Here is a 13195-nt window from a genome sequence, read left to right on the forward strand (position 1 = left end):
TGTGAATGGAAAACAGATCAGGCAGAAGCAAAAGGTGGTGATAAAATTGGATGTTTTCGGGAGCTTAGACACCATCACCCAGCAAGAGAGGGAAGGCTTGCTCTAGACTTTATTGTTCTTGGGATTAAGTGGGAATTGGAAGTAAGGGGAAAATTGAAAATTTTTAGATGCTTTTCTCAAAAAGTATTCCCTGATGGAAATCTTGAAGGGATAACCAAACTCCTGGTGTTGCAGTTATACTCAAAAAAATTCAGGATTCTTGCCCGATATGGCAGTAGTGTTAATCACAAATGTAGGTTTGGCTTTCTATTTGCAATAAATAATTTATGGACAAGCAAGTAGATTTGCAACACCATAGAACGTAAGAGGGAAACATCAGTAACTTCCTGTGGTTTTGATCAGTTGACTGGTGCCAGTACTCAAGATTCTATGAGAGCTTCAGTAAACAGCATCACTTAGGAATGGGGTGTGAGAATACGTGTTTCAAGAAGGCCTATAAACTTTCAATGGTTAATACATACAGAACAGCTCACAGGTTTCTCCAGTGGCACAGCATATGGGTTATGAACTGTAGATTAAAGCTGAAGAAAATGCCAAAAGGTAGGAAATTAAGAGAATGGGACCTAGATAGGTAGAAAGAACCAAACGTTGTTGAAGTTTCAGAAGGAATGCTAGGTAATGGATGACGAGAACAGGGGAAAGGGACACAGTAGAAGACGAATGGTAGCCATAATGAAGGCAGTAGAGGTTCAAATATGTACAAGGTCCGGCAGAAAAACCTCCCCTTTAAGGAAAGCTAATAAAAACAAAACCAAATAAGGTAGAACAATTTTATTTATACTAAATAAAAGTACATATTATGCCATTTTAGAAAATACTCTTATGGTCTTACTTTTTAAATAAAACATCCCTTAAATGGCTTCCTGCACTGTCGACACACTGATTGAGTCTTTCCCTGAAGTTATTCATTACTCTTTGAGTCATTTCAGGTGGAATAGCTTCAACCTCTTGTGTAATTGCTTCTTTCAGGGCTCGTAAAGATTGTGGACGTTGTTCATAAACTTTTGCTTTTAAATAGCCCCAAAGAATGAAATCACAGGGCGTTAAGTCCGGCGATCGTGGGGGCCAGCCAATGTCTCCACGCAACGAGATCACATGTCCAGGAAACATTTCCTTCACCAATGACAGTGACTGCCGCGCTGTGTGGGCTGTAGCACCATCTTGCTGGAACCACACGTTCTCTATTTCACCAAAAAGCTCCCTTAGTTGCGGTTGGAGAAAGTCGCGGAGCATGGCACAATAGCGTTCACTGTTGACGGTTAAATTCCTGTCATTTTCTTCGAAAAAGTGAGGACCAATCACTCCGGAATTGTAAACAGCACACCATACTGTTACTTTAGGGCTATGAAGTGGTCGTTGATGAAGTTCTTGGGGATTGTGTTCACACCAGTACCTGCAATTTTGGCTGTTCACTGTTCCGGCAAGGTGAAAGTGTGCTTCATCAGAAAAAATCACAATATCATTGGGACGAATGTTCCGAAGAAGGTCTTGGCACAAACTTACACAGACACCACAGTCTCGTTCACTCAGTTCCTGCGTAGTTACAAGTTTGTAAGGATGCATTTTAAGATCTCGATGCAAGATTCTTCTCACACTTCGATCAGATATCCGTAATGCTGCCGCATGCTTTTTAGCGGATCGTTGAGGAGATTGTTGAACTGAAGCTCTAACTGCATCAACATTTCCGGGGCCTGTTGCAGTCCGTGGTCGTCCAGGTGGTTTCCTTTTTAATGCGGAACCTGTCTCACGAAAGTTAGCAACCCAAGAATAAATTGTTTTCTTATCGGGAACAGGGTCCCGTCGTCCGAGCGCAAAGCGAACGCGAAAAGCACGTTGAGTATTAATAGGCGATTCGCCATTTTGAATAAAATCTTCCACTACGAAGGCACGATGTTCACCAGACCACGCCATGGCGTACACTGAAAACGGCACGTAGGCAGCTACTTAACGACGCGCCCCCCACAGCTCTGATCCTTCTACTGTCCGCTGCACGTTACTTTGTAATCGGGGAGTTTTTTATGCCGGACCCTGTAGGAAGACCAGGACTAATAGGAATCCTTGGATAACACAGGAGATGTTCAATTTAACTGATGAAAGGAGAAAATTTACAAATGTAGCAAGTGAATGTGAATACAAATGCCTAAAAATGAGATTGACGGAAAGTGCAAACTGGCTAAGCAGGAGTGGCTAGAGGACAAATGTAAGGATTGAGAAGCATATTTGACCAGAGGAAAGATAGATACTGCTTACAGGAAAATTTAAGAACCTTTGTAGAAAAGAGAAGCAGCTGTATGGATATCAAGAGCTCAGATGGAAAACAACTCCCAACCAAAGAATGGAAAGCTGAAAGGGTCTATACAAGCGAGATGAACTTGAAAGAAGCATTATAGAAAGGGAAGAAGATGTAGACGAGGCTGAAATGGGAGATATAATACTGTGAGAATAATTTGATAGAGCACTGAAAGACCTAAGTCAAACCAAGGCCACGGCGGTAGAAGAGATTCTCTCAGAACTACTGATAGCCTTGGGAAAGCCAACAAAGACATTTATTCCATCTAATGTGCAAGATGTATGAGACAGACGAAATACCTTCAGACCAAAGAAGAATGTAATAATTGCAATTCCAAAGAAAGCAGGTGCTGATGGTTGTAAAAATTACCAAACTATCAGATTAAGAAGTCATTGTTGCAAAATACTAATGCTAATTCTTTACAGAAGAATGCAAAAACTGGTAGAAGCCAACCTCGGGGAAGATCAGTTTGGATTTTGGAGAAATGTAGGAGCACACAAAGTGATACTGACCCTGTGACCTACTTTAGAGGATAGGTTAAGGAAAGGCAAATGTACATTTATAGCATTTGTAGACTTAGAGAAACAGATGGCAGTTACAAGTGTCGACAGGAATGAAAGTCAAGCAGTGTTGAGAAAGGAATGAGACAGGATTGTAGCCTGTGGCCGATGTTATTCAATCTGTACATTGAGCAAGTAGTAAATGAAAACAAAGAAAAATTTGGAATAGGAATTAAAATCCAGGGAGAAGAAATAAAAACTTTGAGGTTTGCCGATGATATTGTAATTCCATCAGAGACAGAAAATGACTTGAAATAACAGCTGAACAGACTGGACAGTGCCTTGAAAGGAGGACATAAGATGAACATCAGGAAAAGCAAAACAAGGATAATGGAATGTAGCCAAATCAGGTGATGCTAAGAGATTTAGATTAGGGAATGAGACATTTAAAGTAGTAGATGAGTTTTGCTATTTGTACAGCAAAATAACATGGTGGACAAAGTAGAAAGGACATAAAATGTTGACTGGCAATGTCAAGAAAATCTTTTTTGAAGAACATGAATTTGTTAACACTGAATACAGATTTAAGTGCTAGGAAGTCTTTTCGGAATGTATTAGTCTGGAGTGTGGCCACGTATGGAAATGAAATGTGGGTGGTACATAATTTAGACAAGAAGCTTTTGAAATGTGCTGCTAAAGAAGAATGTTCAAGATTAGATGGATAGATCACGTAACTAAAGAGGAGGTACTGCATAGAATTGATGAGAAAAGAACTTTGCGGCATAACCTGTCCTACCAACCAATCCCTTCTTTTAGTCAGGTTGTACCACAAATTTCTCATATCCCCAATTCTATTCAGTACCTCCTCATTAGTTACGTGATTGTCCCATCTAATCTTCAGCATTCTTCTGTAGCACCGTATTTCAAAATCTTCTATTCTCTTCTTGTCTAAACTATGTGTCATCCGTGTTTCACTTCCACACTTGGCTACATTCCTTACAAATACTTCCTGAAAGGACTTTCTTACACTTAAATCTATACTCAATGATAACAAATTTCTCTTCTACAGAAATGCTTTTCTTGCCATTGCCACTCAACTTTTTATATCCTCCCTACTTCGACCATCATCTGTTAGTTTTCTTTCCACATAGCAAAACTCATTTACTACTTTAAGTGTCTCATTTCCTAATCTAATTCCCTCAGCAACATCTGATTCAATGCGAGTACATTCCATTATCATCATTTTGCTTTTGTTGGTGTTCATCTCATATCCTCCTTTCAAGACACTGTCCATTCCATTCAGATGCTCTTCCAGATCATTTGCTGTCATCGGCAAACCTCAAAGTTTTTACTTTTCTCCCTGGACGTTGTATGTTGTATGTTAACCGGGGACCTAGAAATGACAGAGAGGCTCCGTCCCCGCCGCAGCCACAGTGGTCCACTACCCCATGACGACTACCGCAGTCCAGTTCACCCCTCTGCTGCCCCACACCAAACCCAAGGTTATTGTACAGTTCGGCCCCCGGTGGACCCCCACCAGGGAACGTCTCACACCAGATGAGTGTAACCTCTATGTTTGCGTGGTAGAGTAATGGTGGTGTACGTGTACATGGAGAACTTGTTTGTGCAGCAATCGTCGTCATAATGTAGCTGAGGCAGAATAAGGGGAACCAGCCCGCATTCGCTGAGGCAGATGGAAAACTGCCTAAAAACCAGCCACAGACTGGCCGGCTCAACGGACCTCGACACAAGTCCTACGGGCAGATTCGTGCCAGGGACCAGGCACTCCTTCCTGCTCTGGAACACTGTGTGTTAGACCACTTGGCTAAGTGGGCAGGCTTCCTGAACCTTAATTCCTACTCCAAATTCTTCTTTTGCTTCCTTTACTGCTTGCTCAACATACAGATTGAATAACATCGGGGACAGGCTACAGACCTGTCTCACTCTCTTGCCAGCCACTGCTTCCCTTTCATGCCCCTTGACTCTTATAACTGCCATCTGGATTCTATACAAATTGTAAATAGCCTTTTACTCCCTGTATCTTACCCATGTCATCTTTACAATTTGAAAGAGAGTATCCCAGTCAACATTGTCAAGTCTACAAATGCTATAAATGTAGGTTTGCCTTTCCTTAAACTATTTTCTGTGAGAAGTCATAGAGTCAGTATTGCCTCACATGTTCCGACATTTCTCCGGAATGTAAACTGATCTTCCCCAAGTCAGCTTCTACCAGTTTCTGTGAAGGATTCATGTCAGTATTTTACAATTGTGACTTATTAAACATAGTTTGGTAATTTTCACATCTGTCAGCACCTGCTTTCTTTGGGATTGGAATTATTATATTCTTCTTGAAAGTCTGAGGGTATTTTACCTGTCTCATACACCTTGCTCACGAGATGGAAAGGGTTTTGTCATGGCTATCAGTAGCTCTAACAGAAGGTTGTCTACTCCTGTTTCAACTTAAGTCTTTCAGTGCTTTGTCAAATTCTTTAGTGTCTTATCTCCCATCTCATTGTCCTCTACATCCTCTTCCATTTCCATAATATTGACCTCAAGTACATTTCCCTTGTATAGACCCTCTATATACTCCTTCCACCTTTCTGCTTTCCCTTCTTATTTAGGACTGATCTCTCTTGATATTCATACAGGTGATTCTCTTTTCTTCAAAGGTGTCTTTAATTTTCCTATTTGCAGTATCTATCTTAACCCTAGTGATACATGCTTCTACAGCTTTACATTTGTCCACTAGCCATTCCTGCTTAGCAATTTTGTACTTCCTGTCAGTTTCATTTTTTAGACATTTGTATTTCCTTTTGCCCGATTCATGTTTTGCATTATTATATTTTCTCCTTTCATTGATTAACTTCAATATCTCTTATGTTACTCAAGGATTTCTATTAACCCTCATCTTTTTATGTACTTGATCCTCTGCTGCCTTCACTATTTCATCTCTCAGAGGTACCCATTCTTCTTCTACTGTATTCCTTTCCCCTGTTCTCGTCAGTTATTCCCTAATGCTCCCTGTGAAATCCTCTATGACCTCTGGTTCTTTCAGTTTATGCAGGTCCCATCTTCTTAAATTCCTACTATTTTGCAGGTTCTTCAGTTCTAATCTGCATTTCATAACCAGTAAATTGTGATCAGGGTCCACATCTGCCTGTGGAAATGTGTTACAATTTAAAATCTGGTTCATAAATCTCTGTTTAACTGTTATATAATCAACCTGAAACTTCCCGGAATCTCCAGGTTTCTTCCACGTATACAATCTTCTCTCATGATTCTTAAACCAAGTGTTAGTTATGATTAATTTATACTCTGTGCAGAATTGTACCAGGCAACTTCTTCTTTCATTATGGAGCTGGTATCTGTAGAGATATCATTGGTAATCTTGCAGCTCTCGAAGAACGAAATTATAATTAAATCTAGACCTTTAGCTGCTTACATGCATTGATAAATATCTATTGGGACAGTTGAAAAATGTGTGTCCGACGTTAGTATGAAGATAGTATCTGTTCTTTCGGACATGTGTGGACGCACTCACATTGCCTGAACTCTTATGGGAATTGGTAGGTTGACTACCATGAGTAATGAGTATAGTGGGCAGGGGCACTACAAATGTAGTGTGTGGACAGAAAGTTGGAAAGTGCGGGTCTTACAGGGAATGTGCCAAAGATAAGCTGCTGCAGTCGCACTATCCTCTGTATCCTCAGTGGCTCAGTCAGATAGAACGTCTGCCATGTAAGCAGGAGGTCCCGGGTTCGAGTCCCAGTTGGGACACACATCTTTCATTGTCTCTGTTGATATTTATCAACACCTGTAAGCAGCTAAAGGTCTAGATTTCATTATAATTTCATTCTTCTTTCATTCCTTTCCTCCAGTCCATATTCACCTACTACTTTTTGTTCATTTTCTTTTCCTACTATTAACTAGCAGTCCCCCATGACTATTAAATTTTCAGCTGCCTTAACTATCTGAAAAATTTCTTTTATGTCCTCATACATTTCCTCAATTTCCACCTCATCTACAGAGTTAGTTGGCATATAAACTTGTACTACAGTGGTGGGTGTGGGTTTCGTGTGTCTGTTGGCTACAATAGTGCATTCACTATTCTATTCATAGTAGCTTATCTGTGTCCCTATTTTTCTTACTCACTATTAAACCTACTCCTGCATTATCCCTATTTGATTTTGTATTTATAACCATGTATTCACCTGACCAGAAGTACTGTTCTTCCTGCCACCAACTTCACTAATTCCCTCTATATCTAACTTTAACCTAGCCATTTCCCTTTTTAAATTTTCTAATCTATCTGCCTGATTAAGGAATCTGACATTCCATGCTCCGATCCATAGAATGCCAGTTTTGTTTCTCCTGATAACAACGTCGTCCTGAGTAGTCCCCGCTCGGAGATCTGAAAGGGGGACTGTTTTACCTCCATAATATTTTACCCAAGAGGATGCTGTCGTCTTAAAACCGTACAGTAGAGCCGCATGCCTTTGGAAAAAAATTAAGGCTGTAGTTCCCACTGCTTTGTCTGACCTTCATTCTACCACCACCTTGGAGAAGACTGATAGGCCAGATAATACACAGATATTTTACCAAGGAACAAAGAGTAAGAACAAGTGCTTCACCACAGGAAATGGAGAGGTTTATTTGCTTGCTGATGTCTGGAGCTGATTTGACTTGCAGTATATCTGCACAGACATAAAATGAGAGTCTGCAGAATGGAACTTACCAATTATCTAAACTACATTTTCAGCTCTTATGAACATCTTTTGTTGGTCTAACAGCATAAGAGTGAAACATGTTATTCTTTAGGATCCTATAGCTGGCTCCTTTTCCACAGAGTCACAGTAATTAGTGGAAGTGTAGTTAATGTATGGTGAAGCAGGATGTAGTACCCAGAAAGACAAATCAATGAACTAAGAAAAGATCTGCAAAGGGTGTCTTTCTAATTGGAAGGAATTTATCACATTTGGTAGGAAATGGGTGTCCTAAGCCACAGAGAGTGGCCAAGATTTTTGACAAAGAACTTCTAACACGGTAGAATTTTAGGGTGTTGAATTGTAGGGGAGAAATTCGTCTGTAAGCACCTGTCAAACTGCTCATTAAATGGACATTTTGCAGACCTCATTTAAAGTGCACCACCTTATCATAAACTATGTGTATCAATAAAGGGTACAAATGATTTTGAATACATATTTTATTTCTGTCAGTGGATAATGTTGAAGTCCATTCATTGAGTCTGGCAGTTGTCATTTGAAACAGGTGCTGTGAGATTTAGGTACATATTAGGTGCTTGCAGCAGGAAATTGTATGATTCACAATTATAGTTCTAAAGAATGACCTGGATGAGGAGAGAGAGAGAGTATGATCTAGGTGTCATACACAGTTATTTAATTACATGTTTTCAAGAAGTCGAATAAGTTTGTTTATAGGCCGTGTATACTGGATTTATTAGTGTGTATGACTACATCCTTGCGTTTAGAAGTTACTAAATACTTTTATTGCTTCAATTTCGTAATGAAACATTTTTCATTTTTGTTGTTCATTCTAATCTTAATCTGTGAAAGCTTTTTTGGGGTGTGTTGTAGCTGTGGACATTGTTGTATTCTACTTACATTGTGGTGGATTGTGCAATATGAGTCCAAACTCGGTTTCTGGTGAAAGAGTAATTGCATTTTATTTTAATTCTTACCAACCCCTCCCCCACTGTTTTACTTTTATGTTTGTAATTGCACTGAAAATATCTGCACGGCAGTGCTAAAGCCGACAGTATGTTCTATGTGTATTGTTTGGAAATAAATTTGTCCCATTCACATGCAGCACTTATTGTTGACAACAGTAATGCCCACTTTACTTTTTATCCTCAAGCTTGCATTCAGTACTGCCAGTTCTGTCTCAGGTTGATTTTTTTTTCTGGCAGTGTACTTGTACATCATTAAACAGCTGTATTCATAGGTTTACTGATGAAGAATTGGCTGAATTGCACCTTGTGTATGGTTTAGTGAATGTAACGGGAGAATGGCATGATGGCAGTATTCTAAGCTGTTGCAGCGACAAAGTCAACAGCATCACAGTACTTCTGCATCTGTACACTGCTGTGTGTTTTGTGTTGTAGGGTTTGGAGATTGCATATTACAGGTTTTTCAGTGTTGTGAAAGTACTTTCACAGAAACAAAAAAATAATTGGAGTAACAAACTGAATAAATCATAATTATGGTATTAATCTGTAAGGATCCACTGGAGACCACAGGTCATTCAAACTAAAATACTTCAAAACTATTGCTGTACCTTTGATATTTTGTTGCTGTAATTCACCTTCACCCTACATACAGCCATAAATGTAAATAGATCTTTCATCTGTAACCTGCAGACTGCCTTATTCCAAATCAATTTGGTGGAAATTGTGCAAATTATCTACAGAACACGGCATTACCTTATAGTTTGTCATTTGCAGATAAGTGACTGACTTTTCAGTGTACATGCGAATAATGTAGCTTATGTTAGTTGAGAGAAAATTTATTGTCAGTACTCCTTCCACAGCATTTATTAATTTATTTTACCAGTTTCATCATCTGCACTTCCTAAATTTTATCCGAAGTGTCTGGAAATGGTTTCATCATATTGCTTTTATTTGCAGCACTAGGCTTTCAATGTAAATTCTAAGTTGTTATACAAATTTTAAACATATTTAAATTAGGAAACTGAAGTGTCTTCAGTCTCCATTGCAACACATTTTCCCCAGCAATGAATGACTGTCACACTATGATTTCTTTGTCCAAGGATAGAGGAAGAAGTCACTGAGTGCTACGAGGGTGGTTTGAAAAGTTCTGAGAATCACCATGAGAGGTCAGCGCTAGTGCAATGAGTTGTTCACGTGATATTCATTGCACTGTTGCCTGTAAACACGACATGTCAGCGCTCTTGGAGGAGAGCTGTGGGCGGTGACATGGCTCTGTTGTTGTTCCCGCGTAGTGATTTGCGCAGATGGAAAAAATTGAGACTTGAGCAGTGATTGAGTACTAGAAAGGTAGGAAAGTAAAGGACATTCGTGCCGATTTTTAGAATACACAGGGGACTCTGCTCCTTCATATTCAACTGTCGCCAAGTGGACAAATGAATTTAAATTTGGCTGGGAGAACTTAGATGATGAACTGTGCAGTGGTCGGCCAAGGTGTGTCACTACCCCAGAAATCATTGCAAAAGTGCACAAAATGGTCAAGGAGGATCGCCGATTGAAATTGTGTGAAATTTCTCACGCTTGCCAGGTGTCATCTGAAAGGGTACATCACATTTTAACCGATGAATTCCCAAAACTGAAAATTTTTTTTAGTGGATGAAGCCTCACTTCAAACGAAGAATTTATAGCCAGAGTTGACAACTATTTTGCCGGTCTGGAGGAAACTCATTTTCGAGATTGGATCAGGGCCCTGTAACATCTTTGGACCAAGGTCATTAATCTACAAAGAGGCTACAATGTAAAATTAAAAAAAAAAGTTTCCGTGATGTGAGTACATTTTTTTCTATTCCATTCCATTCCAAGAACTTTTCAAACCACCCTCATACATAAGGAGAATACTTGGAGTCAGGCAAAATTTGATATTCCAAAGAAGCAGCAGGTGTCCTGTGCAGAATGTGCTGTGGTGTTGTCATGGGCCAAAAACACCCTTGGAAACCTAAAGCTAATGAAGTCATTTGGAGTGGCCTCACACAGCTGTAACATTTCTACTCTTGCCTCAATTCAGCATGCTTTTCCAGTTGGTGTGAGCAGTAGCAGAACCCAATGGCATACATTGTGTGAAAATGTGCAAATGTTGAAACCTGGTCCGCGACTGTGTTTCACTTCGTCCATTACAGCCTAACTTGTGATATGGCAGTCTTTGCATCCCAGGACCACTACTTCTTTTGCAACTCCCAGAAGAGATAGTCTGCTATTTCATTTGTTATCATTCAAGCTTATCTTATCACACTGGTGGACTCGCATTCGGGAGGACGATGGTTCAATCGTGTCTCCAGCCATCCTGATTTAGGTTTTCCATGATTTCCCTAAATCGTTTCAGGCAAATGCCGGGATGGTTCCTTGAAAGGGCACGGACGATTTCCTTCCCCATCCTTCCCTCACCCGAGCTTGCACTCCGTCTGTAATGACCTCGTTGTCGATGGGATGTTAAACACTAACCACCACCACCACCACCACCACCACTTATCACACTGGAGATGGAGCACGACCTAACTAGTGTGTCATATTCTGCATTGTTGTCATACACTAGCACCAACTTAACGTGTATCGTAGCAATTTTTGTCTCAAATGTAGAACACTAATTACCACACAATACTACACTTTTTAGTCGGTTATGTCATTTTGTGATCATCTCAAATGTAGAACACCAGTTACCACACAGCACTATGCTTTCCAGTTGATTATGTCATTTTGTTTGGGTTCCTCTAGGGTGTGTTTTTGGTACCTTCTTAGTTATATGATCTATCCATCTAATTTTCTGCGTTATGCTGTAAGATAAAATTTTAAAAGCTACTATTCTCTTCTTGTCTGAAAGGTTTGTTGTCGATGTTTCACTTCCATACATGTCTAAACATCAAACAGATGCCCTCAGAAAACACTTCCTAACACTTAAATTTCTATTCAGTGTTTTTTTTTCAGAATCGTGTTTCTTGTTACTGCCATTGCACATTTTATATCCTCTCTACTTTGGCCATTGCCAGTTATTTTACTGCCCAAATAGCAACACTCATCTACTAGTTGTAATATGTCATTCCTTGTCTTGTACATCCCCATTTATTAAAAGATTAAATTTTTTCCTTTGTTCAGTTCGCGGAGCATCTGAAAGTATTCATCTGCTATGTGAGTAGTATACCGGTATATATGCTTGACCTGTTAACAGATTTAGTGTTATATTCTAAGCAGTGTGTGCAGGATAAGAGCATTAACATAACTGTATGTGTTAAAAAATACAATACAGCTAGATATTAATAAAAGAAAATTGAATGAGAACAATTTGTGCTTTGAATTTCATTACTGTTTGAATGTATTTCTTCAAATAGTGAGTTAATGACAACTGAGAAGTCCATTAGTTGAGAAATCAGATTATTAGCCCAGCTAACATCTACGTCTATACTCGACGATCCAGCATGAGCTGCGTGGCAGAGGGTATGTTCCATTGTACCAGGTTTCTTCCTGTTCCATTCATATATGGAGTGCAGCAAGAATGATTGTTTGAATGCCTCTGTGTATGCAGTAATTATTCTTATTTTATCCTCATGATCCCTATGTAAGCGGTACTTACAGGATTTTAGTATATTCCTAGGGTCATCATTCAAAGCTGGTCCTTGAAACTTTGTTAACAGAATTTCCCAGGATAGTTTACGTCTATCTTCAAGTCTTCCATTTCAATTCCTTCAGTATCTCAATGACACTCTTGCATGGATTAAACAAACCTGAAATCATTCATGGTGCCCTTCTATGTATACATTCAGTATCCTCTGTTTGTCCCATTTGGCACAGGTCCCATACACGTGAGCAATGCTCTAGGATGGGTCGCACAAGTGATTTGTAAGCAGCCCCCTTTGTAGACTGATTGTACTTCCCTAGTATTCTACCAATAAACCAAAGTCTACACCTGCTTTAGGCACGATTAACACTCTCGGTTGCAAAACTTGATAGTCAAATGTTAAGTACATTCAACAATTGCTGTTCTGCCATTATAAGTGTGCATCCATCAATGAAAAGTTGTAATGCATTCCACAGAAACTCAGGCTACTCTTAATAATTTATGGTAGCCTGAATTTTGGTATATTTGAAGTCATTGAATCATGAACTTCCAGAGATTAAATCATAATCAACATATTTGCAAATTATTCCACACAGCTCATATTATTCATTGCTTCTTGTTAAAGGGTCTATCACTTAACTTTGGAAAAATACAGTTCAAAATATTCTGTGAAAGGCAAAGAAAATTGCTAAAATAACAATATGGAATGGGCAAAGGGAATATGTAAAACTGGTTATTCCAAATTCTTAGATGTGCTTATTGGTCAGGGCTTGAAGTGGGTATCACATACTGTAGATCTTCTCAAGCACTATAGTTCAGAAACATTTGCTGTATATGTTATTGCATATTTGGGTGATGAAATCATAAAAAAATTAGGTTACTTTGTATAGTTCCATTCATTGATGTCTTAGAATATTTTTATGGGACAATTCCACATGTAGACACAAAACAGTCATGGCACAGAAACTTGCTGTAAGGATAGCAACAGGTGTCTATCCTCAAACTTCATGTACACAACTGTTTAAAAAATTAGGCAATCTAACAACAGAATCACA

Source organism: Schistocerca cancellata, chromosome 1 (genome assembly GCF_023864275.1).
Source record: "Schistocerca cancellata isolate TAMUIC-IGC-003103 chromosome 1, iqSchCanc2.1, whole genome shotgun sequence".
In the NCBI taxonomy this organism is placed as follows: Eukaryota; Metazoa; Arthropoda; class Insecta; order Orthoptera; family Acrididae; genus Schistocerca; species Schistocerca cancellata.